Source organism: Bufo gargarizans, chromosome 5 (assembly GCF_014858855.1).
Source record: "Bufo gargarizans isolate SCDJY-AF-19 chromosome 5, ASM1485885v1, whole genome shotgun sequence".
NCBI classification, from domain to species: Eukaryota; Metazoa; Chordata; class Amphibia; order Anura; family Bufonidae; genus Bufo; species Bufo gargarizans.
The window spans coordinates 450,323,684-450,348,621 of NC_058084.1; the positions used below are offsets into that span (position 1 = coordinate 450,323,684).

The 24,938-nt window shown below is 44.7% G+C and overlaps 1 long non-coding RNA gene across 1 annotated transcript; it reads left to right on the forward strand.

The window, feature by feature from the left end:
• The first annotated feature begins 1,130 nt into the window (after positions 1-1,130).
• Positions 1,131-18,872, forward strand: LOC122939678. The gene is made up of 3 exons (XR_006390134.1): positions 1,131-1,200; positions 17,181-17,225; positions 18,776-18,872. It is a non-coding gene; the product is annotated as an uncharacterized LOC122939678 (long non-coding RNA).
• Positions 18,873-24,938: the final 6,066 nt, after the last annotated feature.

Below are 24,938 nucleotides of genomic sequence, written 5' to 3' on the forward strand. Positions count from 1 at the left end.
TGTTTATTATAATGAAATAAAGTATATATATTTTTTTTATACAATGGGCATTCATTTGTTGTTTGTATAACAACACTCTAGGTTTATATGGTTGTTTCTCCCCTGCCCTAAACTACGGCTTTATAGTGAGGCTTTTCTTTGTTTGGTTCTACTCTCTTACAAAGCAGCTTTTCTAGTGGCAATAAAATCAGCCAAGAAGGTGGGGGGAATTTCAGCCTCGTCTGCCTTACATCCCTATACCAGGGTTCTAGAGAATGGAGTTGTAATTAAGGCTGGTCCTACATTGTTAGAAGATGTCTGATGAGGTGCCTGGAGGTTACTAGACTCTGGAGTCTAAATTCCCAGTTGTTTATTCAATTTCAGGGAGCTAGGAAAGGAAGGAAGATTTCTAGCCGCACTTTAGCCAGGTGGATTACTAGGGTTTATAGAAACGGCGTATTCTTCCAGTGGCTTGGAGGTTCCCTGCGGGCTTCTGAGCTCATTCTACAAGGGCCATGTCTACTTCTTGGGCAGAGAGAGCATCAGCATCCATTGACCAAATTTGCAAGGCAGACACATGAAGTACCTTTTTGAAACACTATAGGTTGGATCTTTCCTTCAATGAAGATCCTTTCCTTTGGTCTGATCGTGCTTCAGGCGATTGTCCCACCCTAGACTCTATGATGTCATATGCTCCAATTCACAAAATAGAATAAATCATCACTCAAAATAGAATTAAGCAAATATCTTTATTTATTTAGTTGGGTAATTAAAGGCCGCAATGCTTATTACTTAAACCAATTAATTATAATCTGGTTAATCCAATTTATTCTCAAATATAATTATGTAAATATTTAAACCAATAAACCATAAAACACTCAGTCCACTCAGAGAGTGACTTAACCCCACAACGCCACATCAAAACAAGTGGCCCAATAAACATTGCAAGCCTTTAATAAAAACCATTATCAATTATGTTCTGCAAATCTGAAATGAATATATCACATCCAATATCAGAAAGCTGATCATATTTTTCTTGGTAAAGTCCTCTAACGAATCCTTCTAATTCAACATGTCTGTAATTGCCATGACCAATTTCTTTCAAATAAATCTCCATTTTTTTATTAATTCTTTTCCTAATTGTTTCCAAAAAGGATAACTCAGAATTGAACCAAGAAAATTTTGGGATGATGTCAGAAAATACGAGTACAACGCCATCAAGTAAGTAGCATATTTTACATAACAATTCTTTTAATTCATAAATTAACAAATGCGTTTTGATTTTTCCCAAATCAAACGTGCCAATATGTAAAATAATCAGGTCAGGTTTCGACATTTTTGAATATATAAAGCTGACTTTCTTGAAGATATCAGAAATTTTAAGGTCAGCAAATGAAAACCAGTTTATGGAAAATTCTGCTGGATAACCTAAATTAACAGTAGAATGTCTAAAAGCAGATCTCTCAGCCAATTGAATCAGTTCATCACCAAAAATCCATACAACTTTTGAAGGTCCTAAAATCAATAAACAACAAGGTTAGGCCGAATATAACGTTTATAACAATTGGACCTCCATCTACCAATACGTTTAATAATAGAACTATCTAAACCTATTTGCTCAGCAAAAGTTGCTGCACCGATTCGAAATGAATGTGCTGAAAGTTTATAATTTACGTAACCTAAATCTTTGAGACATTTATGAAATACAAAATTAAATTGAAATTTAGACAAATGGGAACCATCAGTGTGGTTAAATAAAGCAATAGAGTCAGGTTTCCTTATCTGAAACCATCTAGTAATATTGTCAATTGGACAAATAGATTTAATCGGATAACTTCTCAAACACAACCAAACTCCTTTACTAAATTGGTCGGTCTTGGATTTTTTTATATAAATCTTTAGAATATCACTATCCAATATTATGTCTGTCAGCAATATTGGGGGATTTGAGAATTTATTGTCTGCAGCAATCTCACTTAATCTTAGCGCGGCAAAGAAAGCTACAGAAAATGATGCAGAAAATAAATGGGTTTCATATTCTGAAGAACAAACTGATACTAATTTACATATGACCTTTTGTAACAGTTCAATAGATAAAGGTCTTGTCTTATCATTGGGGACTGACTTTCTTTTGATTCCTTTAATCATTTGTTTAATGATAAAATTATTTAAAATAGAGTTTTCACCCTTTAATTTAAAGAAAAAAGAAATGCCAGATAATTTTTTAGAAATAGAATCGGCCCGTAAACCGTTGTTGTAAAGATATATAATAAATTTGACAAAATTCCCTAACTTGAAATCAATATAAGAAATTTTTTGAGATATGCAGAAAAGCTTCCAATCCAACCATGCGGCAGAATATGCTGCCCATGTATTCTTGGCTAATGAACCATGAATAAGTTCATTAGTTAATCCTCTGATATCTCCCAAAGATGAGTCGGACATGGAATTCCCTTTCGGGAAGCTCGAGGTGTCATTAAGAAGAATTCCTTGAAGCGCTGTCGGGACAAATAATCGGCGATATAATTAGTTTTCCCAGAAATAAATCTAGCTTTTATCCAAATGTTAAATTTTAGACATTGAAAAACTATCTTGCGCAATAACGAAGAAACTAGTGGAGACTTTGAAGATAAACAGTTTATGGAAAAAACTACTCCCATATTGTCCGACCTTAGAAGAATTCTCTTATTCTGAAACTCTGTGGACCAAATTGTTAGAGAAACTAGAACTGGAAATAATTCTAGAAAAACCAAATTTTTTGAGTACTTGTTATTAGTAATCCAATTTAAAGGCCAACGTTCAGCAGACCAAAAGTTATCAAAATAAGCACCATATCCAATAGCACCAGACGCATCTGTATAAAGAGACAAGGTATCTGAGCCAACAAACTCTTCCTGCCAAATGGTGTGACCATTAAATTCACATAAAAATTGCAACCAAACTGAGATGTCATCCTTGAGTTGTTTGGTGATGCGAATATGGGATCGAGGTGAGGACTTACCTGATGTGGCAGCGTATAATCTTTTAGAAAAGACCCTTCCCATGGGAATCACACGAGAAATAAAATTTAGTGAACCTAAAAGAGACTGGAGTTGTTTAAGAGTAATTTTTTCCTTTCCAGATATGTGAGTTAATTGTTGAACTGTATTCTGGATTTTTTCCATTGGTATGCTAAATTCCATTGATACTGTGTTTATATCTATGCCCAAAAACTTGAGATTTGTAGTAGGATAAACAGTTTTATCTACAGCTAATGGAATGCTGAAATAATTAGCTATACCAATGAATCTATTCAGAAGTTTCATACAGTCATCCGAATCTTCACGACCTATAAATAAAAAGTCATCCAGATAGTGTAATAAGAATCCACTACCTGAGTGAATATCCACAACCCAGTGTAGAAAAGTTGAAAACGCCTCAAAATAAAAGCATGATAGAGTGAATCCCATGGGAAGGGCCATATCATAAAAGAATTTATCGAGAAAATAAAAACCTAAAGAATTATAACCTATGGGGTTTATAGGTAGTAATCTAAAAGCTGATTTAATGTCAGCTTTGGCAAGAAGAGAATTGCGGTGTCACGGACGGTGTACAGGAAATAAGGCAAAGCACATGTATAAACGACTCGCTGGATCCGAAAACTAAGGAACCAAGGGAGACCCCTGCAGAAGACCTGGCACTTTCCCTGGCTGCTCAGCCTATGCAAAGATCCGAATGGTGGAGGTCTGCATATCCACGAACCTTGACTATAAAGCCCTGAGCACCCTACAATAGTGAGGGGACACGACCACCGGCTCCCTACACAAGATACGGAGGGAGTCAGGGTCACCTGGGATCCAGCAAACAGACAATCACAGATAAAGGTACACTTAGCTTTGAAGCAAACAGGAGGACAGATCAGCGTGCACACATACTCCAGGAAGTAATATAAGCCGCTCAGAAAAGCCTTCTGGGGAAGAATTTAAAGGGAAGCAATAAGTCCAACACATAACAGCTGAGAGAGGCTGACGAGAGGAGGAGCTGAATACCACAACACAGAAACTCAAAGAGGAGGTTCTGAAAGGCCTCTGTCAGAGCTTCTCAGCTGTCTGGTTGTGACAGTACCCCTCCCTCTACGAGTGGACTCCGAACACTCAGAACCCACCTTCTCAGGATGGGACCTATGGAAAGCCCTGATGAGACGAGAGGCCTTAATGTCCGTCACTGGGACCCACATCCTCTCCTCAGGACCATACCCCTCCCACTGAACAAGGTACTGAAGAGAACCGCGGACAAGACGAGAATCCACAATCCTAGATACCTGAAATTCAAGATTCCCATCAACCATAATCGGAGGAGGAGGCAAAGGCGAGGGTACAATGGGTTGAACATAAGGTTTCAATAAGGACTTATGAAAAACATTATGGATCTTCCAAGTCTGAGGAAGATCAAGACGGTATGCAACAGGATTGATGACAGACAGGATTTTGTAAGGCCCAATAAACCTAGGACCCAACTTCCAGGAGGGAACCTTCAATTTGATATTCTTGGTAGACAACCACACCAGATCACCAACATTCAGGTCCGGACCAAGCACACGTCTCTTATCAGCCACACGCTTATATCTCTCACTCATGCTCTTTAGATTATCTTGAATCTTTTGCCAAATAGATGACAAAGACGAGGAGAATCTGTCCTCATCAGGTAAACCAGAAGACCCCTCTCCCGAGAAAGTCCCAAACTGTGGATGAAACCCATATGCACCAAAAAATGGTGACTTATCAGAGGACTCCTGACGACGGTTATTTAAAGCAAACTCAGCAAGGGACAAAAAAGAACACCAATCCTCTTGATTCTCCGCCACAAAACAACGCAGATATGTCTCCAGATTCTGATTGACGCGCTCTGTCTGGCCATTCGACTGCGGGTGGAAAGCAGAAGAGAATGACAACCGAACCCCCAAGCGAGAACAGAAAGCCTTCCAGAATCTGGAAACAAACTGCGTGCCCCTATCAGAGACTATGTCTGAAGGAATACCGTGCAATTTGACAATGTGATCAACAAATGCCTGCGCCAGCGTCTTAGCATTGGGCAAACCAGGAAAAGGGATGAAATGCACCATTTTGCTAAAACGGTCCACCACCACCAGAATCACAGTCTTCCCCGAGGAACGAGGCAGGTCCGTGATAAAGTCCATGGACAGATGTGTCCAAGGACGGGAAGGAATGGGTAAGGGAAGGAGAGGACCTGATGGCCGTGAATGAGGGACTTTGGCACGAGCGCAAGTCTCGCAGGCTGCCACAAAACCCTCAACCGACTTACGAAGCGCAGGCCACCAGAATCTCCGAGCGATGAGATTAATAGGGCAATCGTACTCCCTGTGCGGGGGCAAATCCTGAACTCCACTCTCAGAGAAGACATCCGAAAATTCCGAGAGAAAAGATGGTACAGTCTTAGTAGCAACCTCAGAAACAGATGTCATGAGGCAATTCTCTCTGCAAAAGTCACTCCAACCATTTATTTGCCTCGCTTGCCAATCAATGGTGGGGTTATGTTTAGTGAGCCAGGGTAGCCCCAACACTAGAGGAGTCGGCAAACCGCTAAGGACGAAACATGACACATCCTCAACATGAGCATCACTCACAATTAAACGGATATTGTGAACTATGCCCTTTAATGATTTCTGAGAAAGTGGAGCGGAATCGATAGCAAACACAGGAATATCCTTTCTCAAAGCGCACACCTGGAAACCATGAGTTATCGCAAAGTGATTATCAATGAGATTGACCGCTGCTCCACTATCCACAAAAATCTCACAAAAAATGTTCTTGCTCTCTAGCGCCACCCTAGCCGGCAGGACAAAACGGGAACTTCAAGCAAACGGAAAACCTTCAATCTCTGCCTCAACCCTGCCAATGGTAACAGACGGAACATTTTTCAAAGATTTTTTCCTCTTTGTTTCTTTATTATACCCAGAGAACTGCCTGAATCTCCTAGAGGGACAAATATTTGCCAAATGATTAATACCTCCACAACAAAAACAAACCCTCCCATGCGGGCTGAATCTTCTATTGTCAGAAGCAATCAACCCCAGCTGCATGGGCTCCTGCTCAGAAGGGGCTGACAGCGACTGAGACCCCTGCGCAGAGAATGGGACCGCTGCACAGTCCTGGGACCGAGTATGACAGGAAGGAGAGATCTCTCCTCTCTCTCTAAGACGCCTATCAATACGAACGGCCTGAGACATAGCAGAGTCCAAAGAAATAGGCCTTTCATGAAAGGCGAATGCATCTTTCAATCCCTCTGAAAGACCATGGCAAAATTGACTTCGGAGTGCAGCATCATTCCAACCAGTATCAGCTGCCCATCTCTGAAATTCTGAGCAGTATATTTCTGCGGATTGTTTACCCTGGCATAGGAGACGTAGTCTAGACTCCGCCAGAGCAATACGATCCGGATCATCATATATCTGACCCAGGGCTAAAAAGAATTCATCCACTGAACGGAGGGGCCGTGCCCCCTCCGGCAGCGAAAAGGCCCAGGACTAGGGATGAGCGAACTCGAACTGTATAGTTCGGGTTCGTACCGAATTTTGGGGTGTCCGTGACACGGACCCGAACCCGGACATTTTCGTAAAAGTCCGGGTTCGGGTTCGGTGTTCGTCGCTTTCTTCGCGCTTTTGTGACGCTTTCTTGGCGCTTTTTGAAAGGCTGCAAAGCAGCCAATCAACAAGCGTCATACTACTTGCCCCAAGAGGCCATCACAGCCATGCCTACTATTGGCATGGCTGTGATTGGCCAGAGCACCATGTGACCCAGCCTCTATTTAAGCTGGAGTCACATAGCGCCGCCCGTCACTCTGCTCTGATTAGCGTAGGGAGAGGTTGCGGCTGCGACAGTAGGGCGAGATTAGGCAGATTAACTCCTCCAAAGGACTTGATTAACTGATCGATCTGCAGCTGTGGATCATTGAGCTGCTGATCCTCAATTGCTCACTGTTTTTAGGCTGCACAGACCGTTTGTCAGTCTCATTTTTCTGGGGTGATCGGCGGCCATTTTGTGTCTTGTGGTGCGCCAGCACAAGCTGCGACCAAGTGCATTTAACCCTCAATGGTGTGGTTGTTTTTTGGCTAAAGCCTACATCAGGGTGAAGCTGTCACACCAAGTGCATTTAACCAGCAATAGTCTGTTCATTTTTTGGCCATATACAAAATCAGGGGCAAGCTGCGCCTGTCACCAAGTGCATTTAACCCTCAATGGTGTGGTTGTTTTTTGGCTAAAGCCTACATCAGGGTGAAGCTGTCACACCAAGTGCATTTAACCAGCAATAGTCTGTTCATTTTTTGGCCATATACAAAATCAGGGGCAAGCTGCGCCTGTCACCAAGTGCATTTAACCCTCAATGGTGTGGTTGTTTTTTGGCTAAAGCCTACATCAGGGTGAAGCTGTCACACCAAGTGCATTTAACCAGCAATAGTCTGTTCATTTTTTGGCCATATACAAAATCAGGGGCAAGCTGCGCCTGTCACCAAGTGCATTTAACCCTCAATGGTGTGGTTGTTTTTTGGCTAAAGCCTACATCAGGGTGAAGCTGTCACACCAAGTGCATTTAACCAGCAATAGTCTGTTCATTTTTTGGCCATATCCCAGTCTAATTCTGTCACTAAATCCATACCGGTCACCCAGCGCCTAAATACTAGGCCTCAAATTTATATCCAGCTAAATCTGTCCCTAGTGCTGTAGCTGGGCGAGTTATTTAGTGTCCGTTCAAGCACATTTCTTGTTCTGGGTTGAAATACAATTCCCAATTTAGCAATTTCATAATTTAGTGGTTCCTGCTATATCAGAGCTATTTGAAATCTATCCCAAAAAGGGTATATAATATTGAAGGTGCACATTGGGTCATTCAGAATAACTTCACACACACCCGCTACTGTGTATTTCCAAGTCTAATTCTGTCACTAAACCCATACCTGTCACCCAGCGCCTAAATACTAGGCCTCAAATTTAAATCCCTCTAAATCTCTCGTTACCCACCGCTGTACTGTTGTTGCTGGGCAAGATATTTAGTGTCCGTCAAAGCACATTTTTTGTTCTGGGTTGAAGTACAATTCCCAATTTAGCAATTTCATAATTTAGTGGTTTCTGCTATATCAGAGCTATTTGAAATCTATCCCTAAAAGGGTATATAATATTGAAGGTGCACATAGGGTCATTCAGAATAACTTCACACACACGCTTCTGTGCATTTCCAAGTCTAATTCTGTCACTAAATCCATACCGGTGACCCAGCGCCTAAATACTAGGCCTCAAATTTAAATCCCTCTAAATCTCTCGTTACCCACCACTGTACTGTTGTTGCTGGGCAAGATATTTAGTGTCCGTCAAAGCACATTTTTTGTTCTGGGTTGAAGTACAATTCCCAATTTAGCAATTTCATAATTTAGTGGTTCCTGCTATATCAGAGCTATTTGAAATCTATCCCAAAAAGGGTATATAATATTGAAGGTGCACATTGGGTCATTCAGAATAACTTCACACACACCCGCTACTGTGTATTTCCAAGTCTAATTCTGTCACTAAACCCATACCTGTCACCCAGCGCCTAAATACTAGGCCTCAAATTTAAATCCCTCTAAATCTCTCGTTACCCACCGCTGTACTGTTGTTGCTGGGCAAGATATTTAGTGTCCGTCAAAGCACATTTTTTGTTCTGGGTTGAAGTACAATTCCCAATTTAGCAATTTCATAATTTAGTGGTTTCTGCTATATCAGAGCTATTTGAAATCTATCCCTAAAAGGGTATATAATATTGAAGGTGCACATAGGGTCATTCAGAATAACTTCACACACACGCTTCTGTGCATTTCCAAGTCTAATTCTGTCACTAAATCCATACCGGTGACCCAGCGCCTAAATACTAGGCCTCAAATTTAAATCCCTCTAAATCTCTCGTTACCCACCGCTGTACTGTTGTTGCTGGGCAAGATATTTAGTGTCCGTCAAAGCACATTTTTTGTTCTGGGTTGAAGTACAATTCCCAATTTAGCAATTTCATAATTTAGTGGTTCCTGCTATATCAGAGCTATTTGAAATCTATCCCAAAAAGGGTATATAATATTGAAGGTGCACATTGGGTCATTCAGAATAACTTCACACACACCCGCTACTGTGTATTTCCAAGTCTAATTCTGTCACTAAACCCATACCTGTCACCCAGCGCCTAAATACTAGGCCTCAAATTTAAATCCCTCTAAATCTCTCGTTACCGCTGTACTGTTGTAGCTGGGAAAGTTATTTAGTGCCCGTCAAAGCACATTTTTTGTTCTGGGTTGAAGTACAATTCCCAATTTAGCAATTTCATAATTTAGTGGTTCCTGCTATATCAGAGCTATTTGAAATCTATCCCAAAAAGGGTATATAATATTCAAGGTGCACATTGGGTCATTCAGAATAACTTCACACACACGCTTCTGTGCATTTCCAAGTCTAATTCTGTCACTAAATCCATACCGGTCACCCAGCGCCTAAATACTAGGCCTCAAATTTATATCCCGCTGAATTTGAATACAATACATTGGGCCAAATAATATATTTGTTGTTGTGGTGAACCATAACAATGAGAAAAACATCTAGTAAGGGACGCGGACGTGGACATGGTCGTGGTGGTGTTAGTGGACCCTCTGGTGCTGGGAGAGGACGTGGCCGTTCTGCCACATCCACACGTCCTAGTGTACCAACTACCTCAGGTCCCAGTAGCCGCCAGAATTTACAGCGATATATGGTGGGGCCCAATGCCGTTCTAAGGATGGTAAGGCCTGAGCAGGTACAGGCATTAGTCAATTGGGTGGCCGACAGTGGATCCAGCACGTTCACATTATCTCCCACCCAGTCTTCTGCAGAAAGCGCACAGATGGCGCCTGAAAACCAACCCCATCAGTCTGTCACATCACCCCCATGCATACCAGGGAAACTGTCTCAGCCTCAAGTTATGCAGCAGTCTCTTATGCTGTTTGAAGACTCCGCTGGCAGGGTTTCCCAAGGGCATCCACCTAGCCCTTCCCCAGCGGTGAAAGACATAGAATGCACTGACGCACAACCACTTATGTTTCCTGATGATGAGGACATGGGAATACCACCTCAGCATGTCTCTGATGATGACGAAACACAGGTGCCAACTGCTGCGTCTTTCTGCAGTGTGCAGACTGAACAGGAGGTCAGGGATCAAGACTGGGTGGAAGACGATGCAGGGGACGATGAGGTCCTAGACCCCACATGGAATGAAGGTCGTGCCACTGACTTTCACAGTTCGGAGGAAGAGGCAGTGGTGAGACCGAGCCAACAGCGTAGCAAAAGAGGGAGCAGTGGGCAAAAGCAGAACACCCGCCGCCAAGAGACTCCGCCTGCTACTGACCGCCGCCATCTGGGACCGAGCACCCCAAAGGCAGCTTCAAGGAGTTCCCTGGCATGGCACTTCTTCAAACAATGTGCTGACGACAAGACCCGAGTGGTTTGCACGCTGTGCCATCAGAGCCTGAAGCGAGGCATTAACGTTCTGAACCTGAGCACAACCTGCATGACCAGGCACCTGCATGCAAAGCATGAACTGCAGTGGAGTAAACACCTTAAAACCAAGGAAGTCACTCAGGCTCCCCCTGCTACCTCTTCTGCTGCTGCCGCCTCGGCCTATTCTGCTGCTGCCGCCTCGGCCTCTTCCTCCGCCTCTGGAGGAACGTTGGCACCTGCCGCCCAGCAAACAGGGGATGTACCACCAACACCACCACCACCACCTCCGTCACCAAGCGTCTCAACCATGTCACACGCCAGCGTTCAGCTCTCCATCTCACAAACATTTGATAGAAAGCGTAAATTCCCACCTAGCCACCCTCGATCCCTGGCCCTGAATGCCAGCATTTCTAAACTACTGGCCTATGAAATGCTGTCATTTAGGCTGGTGGACACAGACAGCTTCAAACAGCTCATGTCGCTTGCTGTCCCACAGTATGTTGTTCCCAGCCGGCACTACTTCTCCAAGAGAGCCGTGCCTTCCCTGCACAACCAAGTATCCGATAAAATCAAGTGTGCACTGCGCAACGCCATCTGTAGCAAGGTCCACCTAACCACAGATACGTGGACCAGTAAGCACGGCCAGGGACGCTATATCTCCCTAACTGCACACTGGGTAAATGTAGTGGCAGCTGGGCCCCAGGCGGAAAGCTGTTTGGCGCACGTCCTGCCGCCGCCAAGGATCGCAGGGCAACATTCTTTGCCTCCTGTTGCCACCTCCTCCTTCTCGGCTTCCTCCTCCTCTTCTTCCACCTGCTCATCCAGTCAGCCACACACCTTCACCACCAACTTCAGCACAGCCCGGGGTAAACGTCAGCAGGCCATTCTGAAACTCATATGTTTGGGGGACAGGCCCCACACCGCACAGGAGTTGTGGCGGGGTATTGAACAACAGACCGACGAGTGGTTGCTGCCGGTGAGCCTCAAGCCCAGCCTGGTGGTGTGTGATAATGGGCGAAATCTCGTTGCAGCTCTGGGACTAGCCAATTTGACGCACATCCCTTGCTTGGCGCATGTGCTGAATTTGGTGGTGCAGAAGTTCATTCACAACTACCCCGACATGTCAGAGCTGCTGCATAAAGTGCGGGCCGTCTGTTCGCGCTTCCGGCGTTCACATCCTGCCGCTGCTCGCCTGTCTGCGCTACAGCGTAACTTCGGCCTTCCCGCTCACCGCCTCATATGCGACGTGCCCACCAGGTGGAACTCCACCTTGCACATGCTGGACAGACTGTGCGAGCAGCAGCAGGCCATAGTGGAGTTTCAGCTGCAGCACGCACGGGTCAGTCGCACTACAGAACAGCACCACTTCACCACCAATGACTGGGCCTCCATGCGAGACCTGTGTGCCCTGTTGCGCTGTTTCGAGTACTCCACCAACATGGCCAGTGGCGATGACACCGTTATCAGCGTTACAATACCACTTCTATGTCTCCTTGAGAAAACACTTAGGGCGATGATGGAACAGGAGGTGGCCCAGGAGGAGGAGGAGGAGGATGAGGAAGAGGGGTCATTTTTAGCACTTTCAGGCCAGTCTCTTCGAAGTGACTCAGAGGGAGGTTTTTTGCAACAGCAGAGGCCAGGTACAAATGTGGCCAGCCAGGGCCCACTACTGGAGGACGAGGAGGACGAGGATGAGGAGGAGGTGGAGGAGGATGAGGATGAAGCATGGTCACAGCGGGGTGGCACCCAACGCAGCTCGGGTCCATCACTGGTGCGTGGCTGGGGGGAAAGGCAGGACGATGACGATACGCCTCCCACAGAGGACAGCTTGTCCTTACCCCTGGGCAGCCTGGCACACATGAGCGACTACATGCTGCAGTGCCTGCGCAACGACAGCAGAGTTGCCCACATTTTAACCTGTGCGGACTACTGGGTTGCCACCCTGCTGGATCCACGCTACAAAGACAATGTGCCCACCTTACTTCCTGCACTGGAGCGTGATAGGAAGATGCGCGAGTACAAGCGCACGTTGGTAGACGCGCTACTGAGAGCATTCCCAAATGTCACAGGGGAACAAGTGGAAGCCCAAGGCCAAGGCAGAGGAGGAGCAAGAGGTCGCCAAGGCAGCTGTGTCACGGCCAGCTCCTCTGAGGGCAGGGTTAGCATGGCAGAGATGTGGAAAACTTTTGTCAACACGCCACAGCTAACTGCACCACCACCTGATACGCAACGTGTTAGCAGGAGGCAACATTTCACTAACATGGTGGAACAGTACGTGTGCACACCCCTCCACGTACTGACTGATGGTTCGGCCCCATTCAACTTCTGGGTCTCTAAATTGTCCACGTGGCCAGAGCTAGCCTTTTATGCCTTGGAGGTGCTGGCCTGCCCGGCAGCCAGCGTTTTGTCTGAACGTGTATTCAGCACGGCAGGGGGCGTCATTACAGACAAACGCAGCCGCCTGTCTACAGCCAATGTGGACAAGCTGACGTTCATAAAAATGAACCAGGCATGGATCCCACAGGACCTGTCCGTCCCTTGTCCAGATTAGACATTAACTACCTCCCCATAACCATATATTATTGGACTCCAGGGCACTTCCTCATTCAATCCTATTTTTATTTTCATTTTACCATTATATTGCGATGCTACCCAAAGTTGAATGAACCTCTCCTCTGCCTGTGTGCTAGGCCTAAATATATGCCAATGGACTGTTGCAGTGGTGGCTGACATGAAGCCTGATTCTCTGCTATGACATGCAGACTAATTCTCTGCTGACATGAAGCCAGATTGTCTGTTACGGGACCTCTCTCCTCTGCCTGGGTGCTGGGCCTAAATTTATGACAATGGACTGTTGCAGTGGTGGCTGACGTGAAGCCTGATTCTCTGCTATGACATGCAGACTGATTCTCTGCTGACATGAAGCCAGATCGTCTGTTACGGGACCTCTCTGCTCTGCCTGTGTGCTAGGCCTAAATATATGCCAATGGACTGTTGCAGTGGTGGGTGACGTGAAGCCTCATTCTCTGCTATGACATGCAGACTGATTCTCTGCTGACATGAAGCCAGATTGTCTGTTACGGGACCTCTCTGCTCTGCCTGTGTGCTAGGCCTAAATATATGCCAATGGACTGTTGCAGTGGTGGGTGACGTGAAGCCTCATTCTCTGCTATGACATGCAGACTGATTCTCTGCTGTCATGAAGCCAGATTGTCTGTTACGGGACCTCTCTGCTCTGCCTGTGTGCTAGGCCTAAATATATGCCAATGGACTGTTGCAGTGGTGGGTGACGTGAAGCCTCATTCTCTGCTATGACATGCAGACTGATTCTCTGCTGACATGAAGCCAGATTGTCTGTTACGGGACCTCTCTGCTCTGCCTGTGTGCTAGGCCTAAATATATGCCAATGGACTGTTGCAGTGGTGGGTGACGTGAAGCCTCATTCTCTGCTATGACATGCAGACTGATTCTCTGCTGTCATGAAGCCAGATTGTCTGTTACGGGACCTCTCTGCTCTGCCTGTGTGCTAGGCCTAAATATATGCCAATGGACTGTTGCAGTGGTGGGTGACGTGAAGCCTCATTCTCTGCTATGACATGCAGACTGATTCTCTGCTGACATGAAGCCAGATTGTCTGTTACGGGACCTCTCTGCTCTGCCTGTGTGCTAGGCCTAAATATATGCCAATGGACTGTTGCAGTGGTGGGTGACGTGAAGCCTCATTCTCTGCTATGACATGCAGACTGATTCTCTGCTGTCATGAAGCCAGATTGTCTGTTACGGGACCTCTCTGCTCTGCCTGTGTGCTAGGCCTAAATATATGCCAATGGACTGTTGCAGTGGTGGGTGACGTGAAGCCTCATTCTCTGCTATGACATGCAGACTAATTCTCTGCTGACATGAAGACAGATTCTCTGTTACGGGACCTCTCTCCTCTGCCTGTGTGTGTGCTGGGCCTAAATATATGCCAATGGACTGTTGCAGTGGTGGCTGACGTGAAGCCTCATTCTCTGCTATGACATGCAGACTGATTCTCTGCTGACATGAAGCCAGATTCTCTGTTACGGGACCTCTCTCCTCTGCCTGTGTGTGTGCTGGGCCTAAATATATGCCAATGGACTGTTGCAGTGGTGGCTGACGTGAAGCCTCATTCTCTGCTATGACATGCAGACTGATTCTCTGCTGACATGAAGCCAGATTCTCTGTTACGGGACCTCTCTCCTCTGCCTGTGTGTGTGCTGGGCCTAAATATATGCCAATGGACTGTTGCAGTGGTGGCTGACGTGAAGCCTCATTCTCTGCTATGACATGCAGACTGATTCTCTGCTGACATGAAGCCAGATTCTCTGTTACGGGACCTCTCTCCTCTGCCTGTGTGTGTGCTGGGCCTAAATATATGCCAATGGACTGTTGCAGTGGTGGCTGACGTGAAGCCTCATTCTCTGCTATGACATGCAGACTAATTCTCTGCTGACATGAAGACAGATTCTCTGTTACGGGACCTCCCTCCTCTGCCTGGGTGCTGGGCCTAAATATATGCCAATGGACTGTTGCAGTGGTGGCTGACGTGAAGCCTCATTCTCTGCTATGACATGCAGACTGATTCTCTGCTGACATGAAGACAGATTCTCTGTTACGGGACCTCTCTCCTCTGCCTGTGTGCTAGGCCTAAATATATGCCAATGGACTGTTGCAGTGGTGGGTGACGTGAAGCCTCATTCTCTGCTATGACATGCAGACTGATTCTCTGCTGTCATGAAGCCAGATTGTCTGTTACGGGACCTCTCTGCTCTGCCTGTGTGCTAGGCCTAAATATATGCCAATGGACTGTTGCAGTGGTGGGTGACGTGAAGCCTCATTCTCTGCTATGACATGCAGACTAATTCTCTGCTGACATGAAGACAGATTCTCTGTTACGGGACCTCTCTCCTCTGCCTGTGTGTGTGCTGGGCCTAAATATATGCCAATGGACTGTTGCAGTGGTGGCTGACGTGAAGCCTCATTCTCTGCTATGACATGCAGACTGATTCTCTGCTGACATGAAGCCAGATTCTCTGTTACGGGACCTCTCTCCTCTGCCTGTGTGCTAGGCCTAAATATATGCCAATGGACTGTTGCAGTGGTGGCTGACGTGAAGCCTCATTCTCTGCTATGACATGCAGACTAATTCTCTGCTGACATGAAGACAGATTCTCTGTTACGGGACCTCTCTCCTCTGCCTGGGTGCCGGGGCCTAAATATCTGAGAATGGACTGTTCCAGTGGTGGGTGACGGGAAGCCAGATTCTCTGCTATGGAACCTCTCTCCAATTGATTTTGGTTAATTTTTATTTATTTAATTTTTATTTTAATTAATTTCCCTATCCACATTTGTTTGCAGGGGATTTACCTACATGTTGCTGCCTTTTGCAGCCCTCTAGCCCTTTCCTGGGCTGTTTTACAGCCGTTTTAGTGCCGAAAAGTTCGGGTCCCCATTGACTTCAATGGGGTTCGGGTTCGGGACGAAGTTCGGATCGGGTTCGGATCCCGAACCCGAACATTTCCGGGATGTTCGGCCGAACTTCTCGAACCCGAACATCCAGGTGTTCGCTCAACTCTACCCAGGACTGAGCGTTACCCCTGAGCAGCGATATAATGATCCCCACCCTCCGTTCCTCATCACCAGAAGAATGGGGAAGAAGGCGAAAATGGAGTTTGCAAGCCTCTCTAAAACGCACAAAATTCTCACTACCCCCGGAGAACGTATCCGGGAGCGAGATCTTAGGCTCAGAGCAAACTCCATGAACGCCAGCTGAACCGGTCACTTGAAGCTGAGAAAAAGTCCTGCGGAGATCAGCTACCTCCAATGAAAGACCCTGAAGGCGTTCAGCCAAAAGTGAAACCGGATCCATGCTTGAGACGGTTATGGCGGCTTATAATGTCACGGACGGTGTACAGGAAATAAGGCAAAGCACATGTATAAACAACTCGCTGGATCCGAAAACTAAGGAACCAAGGGAGACCCCTGCAGAAGACCTGGCACTTTCCCTGGCTGCTCAGCCTATGCAAAGATCCGAATGGTGGAGGTCTGCATATTCACGAACCTTGACTATAAAGCCCTGAGCACCCTACAATAGTGAGGGGACACGACCACCGGCTCCCTACACAAGATACGGAGGGAGTCAGGGTCACCTGGGATCCAGCAAACAGACAATCACAGATAAAGGTACACTTAGCTTTGAAGCAAACAGGAGGACAGATCAGCGTGCACACACACTCCAGGAAGTAATATAAGCCGCTCAGAAAAGCCTTCTGGGGAAGAATTTATAGGGAAGCAATAAGTCCAACACATAACAGCTGAGAGAGGCTGACGAGAGTAGGAGCTGAATACCACAACACAGAAACTCAAAGAGGAGGTTCTGAAAGGCCTCTGTCAGAGCTTCTCAGCTGTCTGGTTGTGACATGCGGCCTGCTTTTTGTAGAAACGACAAAGCTTGATCGAATGAGGAATATTTCACACTAGCTTTATTTTTTTCTATCTCATCGTTTAAGGAACTGAATTTAGGATAAGATAAATTGTGAATAAGACGAAAAGAATTTGGTTCTTTTTTAGGAACTAAAGCTAAAGGAGATATACGAAAATTTAAAAAGGGGGGAGAATCAAAGGGACCGGCAATTCTACCTGCCAAAATTTCAGATACAATTTTTTCCTTAACAATGTCAATATTTTGTTTTACAGATAACGCATTTTCAACTAGAATACAACCTGGACCAACAAATTCAGGTATGAAAAACCCATTAGAAAAACTATCAATTAATAAATTAGCCATCGGAATGTTTGGGTAGTGACCTAGCCACTGAATTAGTCTTGGTAAATTCAGCGGAGTCACCTTGTTTAAATAATTGACATTCCTTGTTGGAAATTGGGAAGTGAATACCCTGTTTTTTGAAACATTTAGAGGCTGAATGAGTACCGGCACAGAAAGAACACTCATGTCGGTATTTGCAATTATGTTGCCATCTGCAATGCGATTCGTTAAATGCGAAACAAATACCTTTTTTGACGTTAATGAAATTGGGTTGACGAAAAAGATTGTTTTTGTTAGGGAGCATTAAATTTAACCAAAGCCCGACATCTTTACTACCCCAATTTAGATTCGGATAGACTGCAAGTTTCTGACGAAAAGATTCGTCGTACAGACACGAACCCATTCCGCCAAAATTTCTATATGCCTCCAAAATAGTATCTACATGGTAAAATAAACCAGTACAAAGGCTAGGAAATTTTTCACCTATAACTGCTGCGTATATACTAAATGCTTGCAGCCAGTTAAAAAAGGATTTCTGGTGTAATTTTCTTTTTTCTTCAGAATCTGATTTTTTGTCTTTTAACAGTTCACTTTTTAAATTCTCACTAGATGAAGGAAGTAAAGAAAAAATGTCGACATATTCTTTTCTCCAAATTTTTTCTTTCACGCTCAAGGGTAAGTGAAACCCTAATGGAGAAATTTGACACGCCAGGACTTCTTTAACAGATGTCTCCTTTATACCTGAATTAAATTCGATCTCAGGAATAACTGCCATGTCAGGGTTAATATTGGACAATGTAGGAACATTAGAGGAAGGTTGAATGATTGAATTAGCAGCTGTCAGACTATTAAAGGTATTAACTTGACTGACATCCGCTAATCCAGACCAAACATTTTTTGGTGTTTCATCCTTTTTAGATAAGTAAAGTAAAAATTCATCAAACAACTGAATCTTCAATTTAGAAGAATCAATGTCAAGTGAATTAATCTCTTGATTAAAAGTGCCCTGCAGTTTGCAGTCACTTAAAAAGTTATAGTTCGGCTCACCAGAAGCAGATGATGCAGGAGGATGATCAACTGTTGTAGCAGGCGATGGCTCCTGTATGACAGTTGATTGCTGTTGAAGATGACGCCGTTGGATTTTTCTGCTGGCTCGGCTTGATGATAGGTTAGTTTTCTTGTGAAGGGGAATATGCCCTCTTGTCTCTCCGTTGGCGTTTTTTAATCGGTGAGCGGGACTCAGGTTTTTCGCGCTTGCGCACTAAGATAGCGGAGGGAGAATCGATCAGATCGGAGCTCGCGCCAGGCACTGCGCAGCAGACGGGATTAGAGGATAAAAGAAGCTCTTCTTGCTGGTCTGGTCCTTGTTGTAAGCACTTCCTCAGCCATTCTTCGCCCCCTTGGCTCTCCGCTTTGAAAATGAGCTGTTTCAAAAGATCTTCCATGACTCAGATGAATGCAGGTCTGTATCTTGAAAAATACTTACGTGAATGAGCTAAAATCGTTATTTTCTGTTCTTTTATAGATTCCTAGACAGGCAGTTAAAGCGATCTCCAATCAAATTCAAAGATATCAGCGCAAGCACCCACGGCATCTGGGTTAACCCATTCTTCACATAGGTAAGTAATAAATATAATCAAACGTATTAACTGTAATGTTAGGTGCCATGATATCATGGCTGACCTCATTGAATTTATCAATATGGTTCGCTCCAGTCTAGTCTCTACCAGGTGCTGTTATAAGGCAAATGGAAATACTATGATTACACTTACCAGTAATCAGATTTCCATGAGAACATGACAGCACCTCATTATTACCACCCACAAAATAGATATCCAATATATAAAGCTGAGTGTATATATGTCCGCTAAAGGAATCCGCACCATTGCATTTACAATCACGAAATGTTGCACACCCGCCTCATGTGACTCGGGGAACGTCATAGACTATGTTTCGATTAGAAATTTTCACCCAGTGCTTTCCAATTATTTGCCAAAAAATACGCTTATTAACCTAACCGGGAAACTCCAGGTCTGTTGGCTGTTGTGGCAGTTGGCCTGGATATTTATCAGGTTGCATATAGCAACCAATCACAGGTCAGCTTCTATTTTGCTACAGGTCATTAATATGAGCTGTGATTGGTTGCTATAGGAAACGAAAGACATTCTTAGTATAACAATAACAATTGAAAGGACAGGTACACTCGTACAGCACTTCCCAGTGCTAGGAAGGAGCATGCGTGCGGACGCACGTAGGTGACGTGCGCACCCCGCTCTCGGCGTCTACACTCCCAGCTCAATGTGAGCTCGCTCTGACCCAGGGGGATTGATGGAGGAAGGCCGCCCTGAGCACCGCTGCAATGCCGTATCGATGCCGCTCCTGCTAACGCTATGAGCTTACCCCGATGTGGAACACCGACTGCCGTGAAGTCTTGAGACCTACCTCGAGCGCTCCGCTGCTCCAGCCTTGGGTATCGTGCAGCAAGCTCCCTTAAGATACCGACCCCCCACCTGTTGACTGCCTGGTGTTAATCCTGCCGTCTGCCGTTCGCCCCCCCCCCCCCCCTTTTCATATGTGGGACAAGCGCTTGTCTCTGGAGTCCGAGCCTGGAGCAGAGAAGTAGGAGGGAGTCGAAGGAGACAGTAGGTGATCCAGACTGATGGGCATGTGTGTCCTCTCTTCCCCCCTTCACGCTGTGATAGTGTGGTGAGATAATTGATATTTTTTCCTCCACTTTTTTTTCTTGCTTGGTACCGCTGGATACAGTAAGCAAAGCTGTGGACTGGGGGTGTGTGAGGGGATCATGATAGCAAGCTCTAAAATATATGTATGTGGGGCTTTACTGGTCCCCCCCTCCTTATGCAGAAGGTACGCAGATTCTATATGGGTAGAGGAGGAGGACTGTAAATGAATACGGGATCAAGGCTACAAGCACCTAAATGACTGGTGGCAGATGGTGGGGGGAGAATTTATAATCTAGCGGGCTCAAGAGGCTGGAGGGCTGAATAGAACTGCTACAGATATCCGGATACCCGGGACGGTATATACATATTAAGGGAGAACCGCCTAAATTCTCCTCTGGGCTTATCTTTAAAGTTACTGGGCAAGACTGTGAATTATGGCAGGGGAGGGCTGCTACTGAAGAGTAACGGTTCAAAGGTTGCGGGGAAATATTGGCATAACAACGAATTAATATGAACTAACATTATAATCTAATCAACAGAGCTTCGTCACGATTTATGGCCTTGTAACTACCGGGAACAGACAGGACAAACAAACCGCAACGATACAATTTAATAAACGTTATTAACATACTAACGCAAAGAGGACCGCCAATTGTCAGTGACTACTGGAAAACGGACTCATCTGTTATACCTGCATATTTATGTTGGATTGAAATACTGAAACCATAGGGGGCTATATATGTACCTTTTTTGTTTTTTATGAAGCCATATATATATACTTTAGGATTGTGGGAGGAGGAAGATAGATCAGTCAGGGGGTGGTTAGGAGATGGCGAGACAGGCTGCAGGGAAAAAGGCAAAAGGACAATTGGAGCTGAATACCTCGATCTCCCCAATGCCTAAAAAAGTGGAGAGATCCAGGCAGCTCCTCTTGACTAATATGCGAGGACAGACTAGCCCTAACAAAGAAAAAGATAGAAGAGGGGGCCTGGGATCAAGAGGGAGAGGCTCCCTTGAAGGAAAACCCTGCTGTGCTGTTGCCGGAGGAGGGTTCCCAGTCTGGGGAGAGAGGAGAAAAACAGCCAAAAGAAGCGGGGAAAAAGGCCTTAGAGCAGGACCCAAGCCTGCAAGATATATTCCAAGAAAAAAAAAAATGTAACCTGGCGATACAGGACCTCTCTCTCCAGACTGGGAACATCAGGGAGTCGGTGGGACTTTTGAGAGCGGACTTAAAAAAATACAAGGATAGGCTGACGGAAGTGGAAAATAGGACATCGGGGGTGGAAGAGTTAATGCAGAGGGTAGTTGAAGATAATAAAGTTTTAATGGCAGAAAATAAGGAACTAAAAAACAAAATACTGTATTTGGATAATAGTTATAGGAGGGTTAATCTTAGATGCCTTGGATTCCCAGAAGGAGCGGAAGGGCAAGACCCCCGCGCATTTATACAAACATGGCTGACAGAACAACTGGGCCAAGACATCTCTGATTATAAAAACTTTGTGGAAAGGGCATATAGATTATCTGCTAAGATACCTCCCCCAGGAACAAGACCGAGAGCAATAATGATAAATCTTCTATCGGTCAGAGATAAAGAGGAGATATTGCATAGGGCAAGGAGGCGGGGGAGGTTGGAATATTTAGATACAACAATAATGGTGTTTTCCGACTTTGCAAAAGAAACGGCTAATGAAAGAAGCCGTTTCGCTGAAGTGAAAAAAATATTACGATCCAAGAATGTAAAATACTCAATGTTGTTCCCGGCTAAGTTGAGGCTAGAATGGGAAAACAAAACTTGTTTTTTGATAAATCAGAAGCGGTCGGAGAATGGGTTAGAGATAATATCAAGAGCTGAGTGGGAGTGGGAGTGGGGTTGGGTAGGCGCCTGAGAGGGGGAATGCAGAGGTAGAAAGCCGGGTTCTAGGTTATCCTGGCTCATTTGGGGTGGTTAGGGGGGGGGGGTTGGGGTTAATGTCTGTTGGTTGCAGGGGTGGTTTGCTTTTTATTTTTTTCCCTTCCCTCCTCATTCTCTCGTCTCCCTCCCTGGTCCCATTGCTTACAGGCCGCTACCCGGGGGTCCTGTGGTACCCAGATGAGGGGTAGGAATAAGAACATAAAGGAAGTTTTATGAAGAGTTCATGGAATATTAGGGGGCTGAGTAGGGGCACAAAGAGAGTCGCAGTTTTTGATGCAATACACAGGTCACTTCCCGCCATAGTCTGCTTACAGGAAACACACTTGACGAGTGAGACAATGGATGGGGTGGGTAGACCATGGATTCAACATGCCTTTCATTCAGTATATTCAGCATATGCAAGAGGAGTAAGTATATTAATACATCGGGATATAGATATAGAAATAGTGAAAGTAATCACAGACAGGGAGGGTCGCTATGTCCTGATAGATTGTATATTGGAAGGAAGGGCATGGCTAATAGCGAGTGTGTATATACCGCCACCTTTTAAAATCGACGTCTTATCAAAAATGTATGAGATTGCACTGAATACAGGGGATAAATCACTATTAGTGGTGGGGGACTTTAACAATGTAATGGATGCAAGGTTAGACAGATGTAGAATAGGGAATATTCAGGGGCCCTGTACGGGATCTAAATTAAAGAATGTCACTAAAGAGATGGGATGGATTGATATTTGGAGGGTTATGCACCCAATTTCACGGAAATATTCGTGTTTTTCAAAGACTCATAGGAGTTTATCACGGATTGATTTAGTTTTCACAAATGAGAAAGGTTCACTAGAAATAGAAGGGGTAAAATATGGGCGACAGGGAATTTCGGATCACAACCCAATCAATATAAAAATTAAAACACAAACAATTAAAAAAAGAAAGATGAACATAAATATAGGATGGATAAATATGATGGATAGACAGTAAGATCTTGGGAGAGATAAGGCTACTTTCACACTAGCGTTCGGGGCTCCGCTTGTGAGTTCCGTTTGAAGGCTCTCACAAGCGGCCCCGAACGGATCCGTCCAGCCCTAATGCATTCTGAGTGGATGCGGATCCGCTCAGAATGCATTAGTCTGGCAGCGTTTGTCCTCCGCTCCGCTCAGCAGACGCACACCCGAACGCTGCTTGCAGCGTTTTGGTGTCCGCCTGGCCGTGCGGAGGCAAACGGATCCGTCCAGACTTACAATGTAAGTCAATGGGGACGGATCCGTTTGAAGTTGACACAGTATGGCTCAATTTTCAAATGGATCCGTCCCCCATTGACTTTCAATGTAAAGTCAAAACGGATCCGTTTGCACTATCATGAACATAAAAATAAACAAAAAAACATTTTTTTATTTTTTTGTTCATGGTAATGCAAACGGATCCGTTCTGAACGGATCTAAGCGTTTGCATTATAGGTGCGGATCCGTCTGTGCAGACACCAGACGGATCCGCTCCGAACGCAAGTGTGAAAGTAGCCTAATAGAGTTCTTTGAGATGAATGATGGAACATCGACAGTCAACACGATATGGGAGACTGCCAAGGCCTTTATTAGAGGGATTATTACAAAATATACAGTAATATATAAGAAAGGAATAAGAGAGAAAATAATAAAATTTGAAAATGAGATAGAAAAAAGTGAAAAAAAAGTACATTGGAAACCCTACAGAGCAAAATTATACAGTTTGGATAGAAAAGGCCTCTGAATTAAAGGATGAACTGCTAATAATGGCAGAACAGCAAAAAGAAAATTATGTAAGAGATAATTATATATATGCACATACACCCGGGAAAAAAATTAGCGGCCTTGGTAGCGACTCAAACAAATAAGAATAAGTATATCCACTGTTTAGTGGATGAATTGGGACATAAAAATACAGAACAAAACAGCTAAAATAGAGCTACTCCAAAAATACTTTGCTGACATATACAGTAGTAAGATAAATAAAAATTCAGAGCCAATACAACAGTTTCTGGATGAAATCACCATCTCGAAGCTAACAATAGATCAATGCAAGTCTTTGGAAGACCCCTTAACCCCTCTTTAAGTGAAGGATATGTTAAACGGGATAGCAAAGAACAAGGCCCCAGGAATGGACGGAATCCCGTTCGAGGTGTACGCCCAATATAAAGAAATACTAATTCCGAAACTGCTTAGGATGTGGGAGACCTCGAAACAGATAGGGAAGTTGCCAGACTCCCTGCGAGAAGCCCTAATTACACTTATCTTGAAGCCAGGCAAGGATCCAGCCCTAATGGACCCATACCGTCCTATATCACTGATTACTACTGATAACAAAATACTAGCCAAAATTCTGGCAACTAGAGTGTGATTTCGGTGCTTGTTCATGAGGATCAATCGGGGTTCATGTCAGGGAAAACTACTACAGAGAATATTATGAGATATTTTGGGAATACCCAGTTTGAACCTACAAATTACGGAGAACGGCTGATTGTAACTATAGACGCCTCAAAGGCTTTTGACACGATAGAATGGCCCTTTTTGTTTAACACGATGAAGAAGATGGGATTAGTGGACCAATTTGTTACATGGGTAAAGCTATTGTATACTGAAAATCTCCGCAAGAGTGATAGTAAATGGAGAATATTCGGGTAGCATACCAATTGGCAGGGGTCTCAGACAGGGTTGTCCCCTTTCTCCTCTGCTATTTGCTATAGCTATTGAGCCACTTGCGGATATGATCAGGCAAGACCGAGCGAATCGTGGGGTTTAGATACGGCACATATGAAGAAAATATTGCTCTATATGCGGATGACATCATGCTCTTTGTGGGTTCACACGGATCACTTACTAGGATCTTTCAAGTATTTGAACAATATGGTAAATATGCCGGACTTAGTATAAACTGGTCTAAATCAGCTTGCATCCCGATTGATCCTCTGAACAATTTTAGTCCGGGAATGCTGGAAATTAAGAAGAATAATGAACCTGTCAAATATTCGGGAATTCAGATTACCCCAGACCCCAATGACTATGTTCAACTGAATGTGATTCCGAAAATTCAGGAATTTAGGAAAAAAATGAGGTA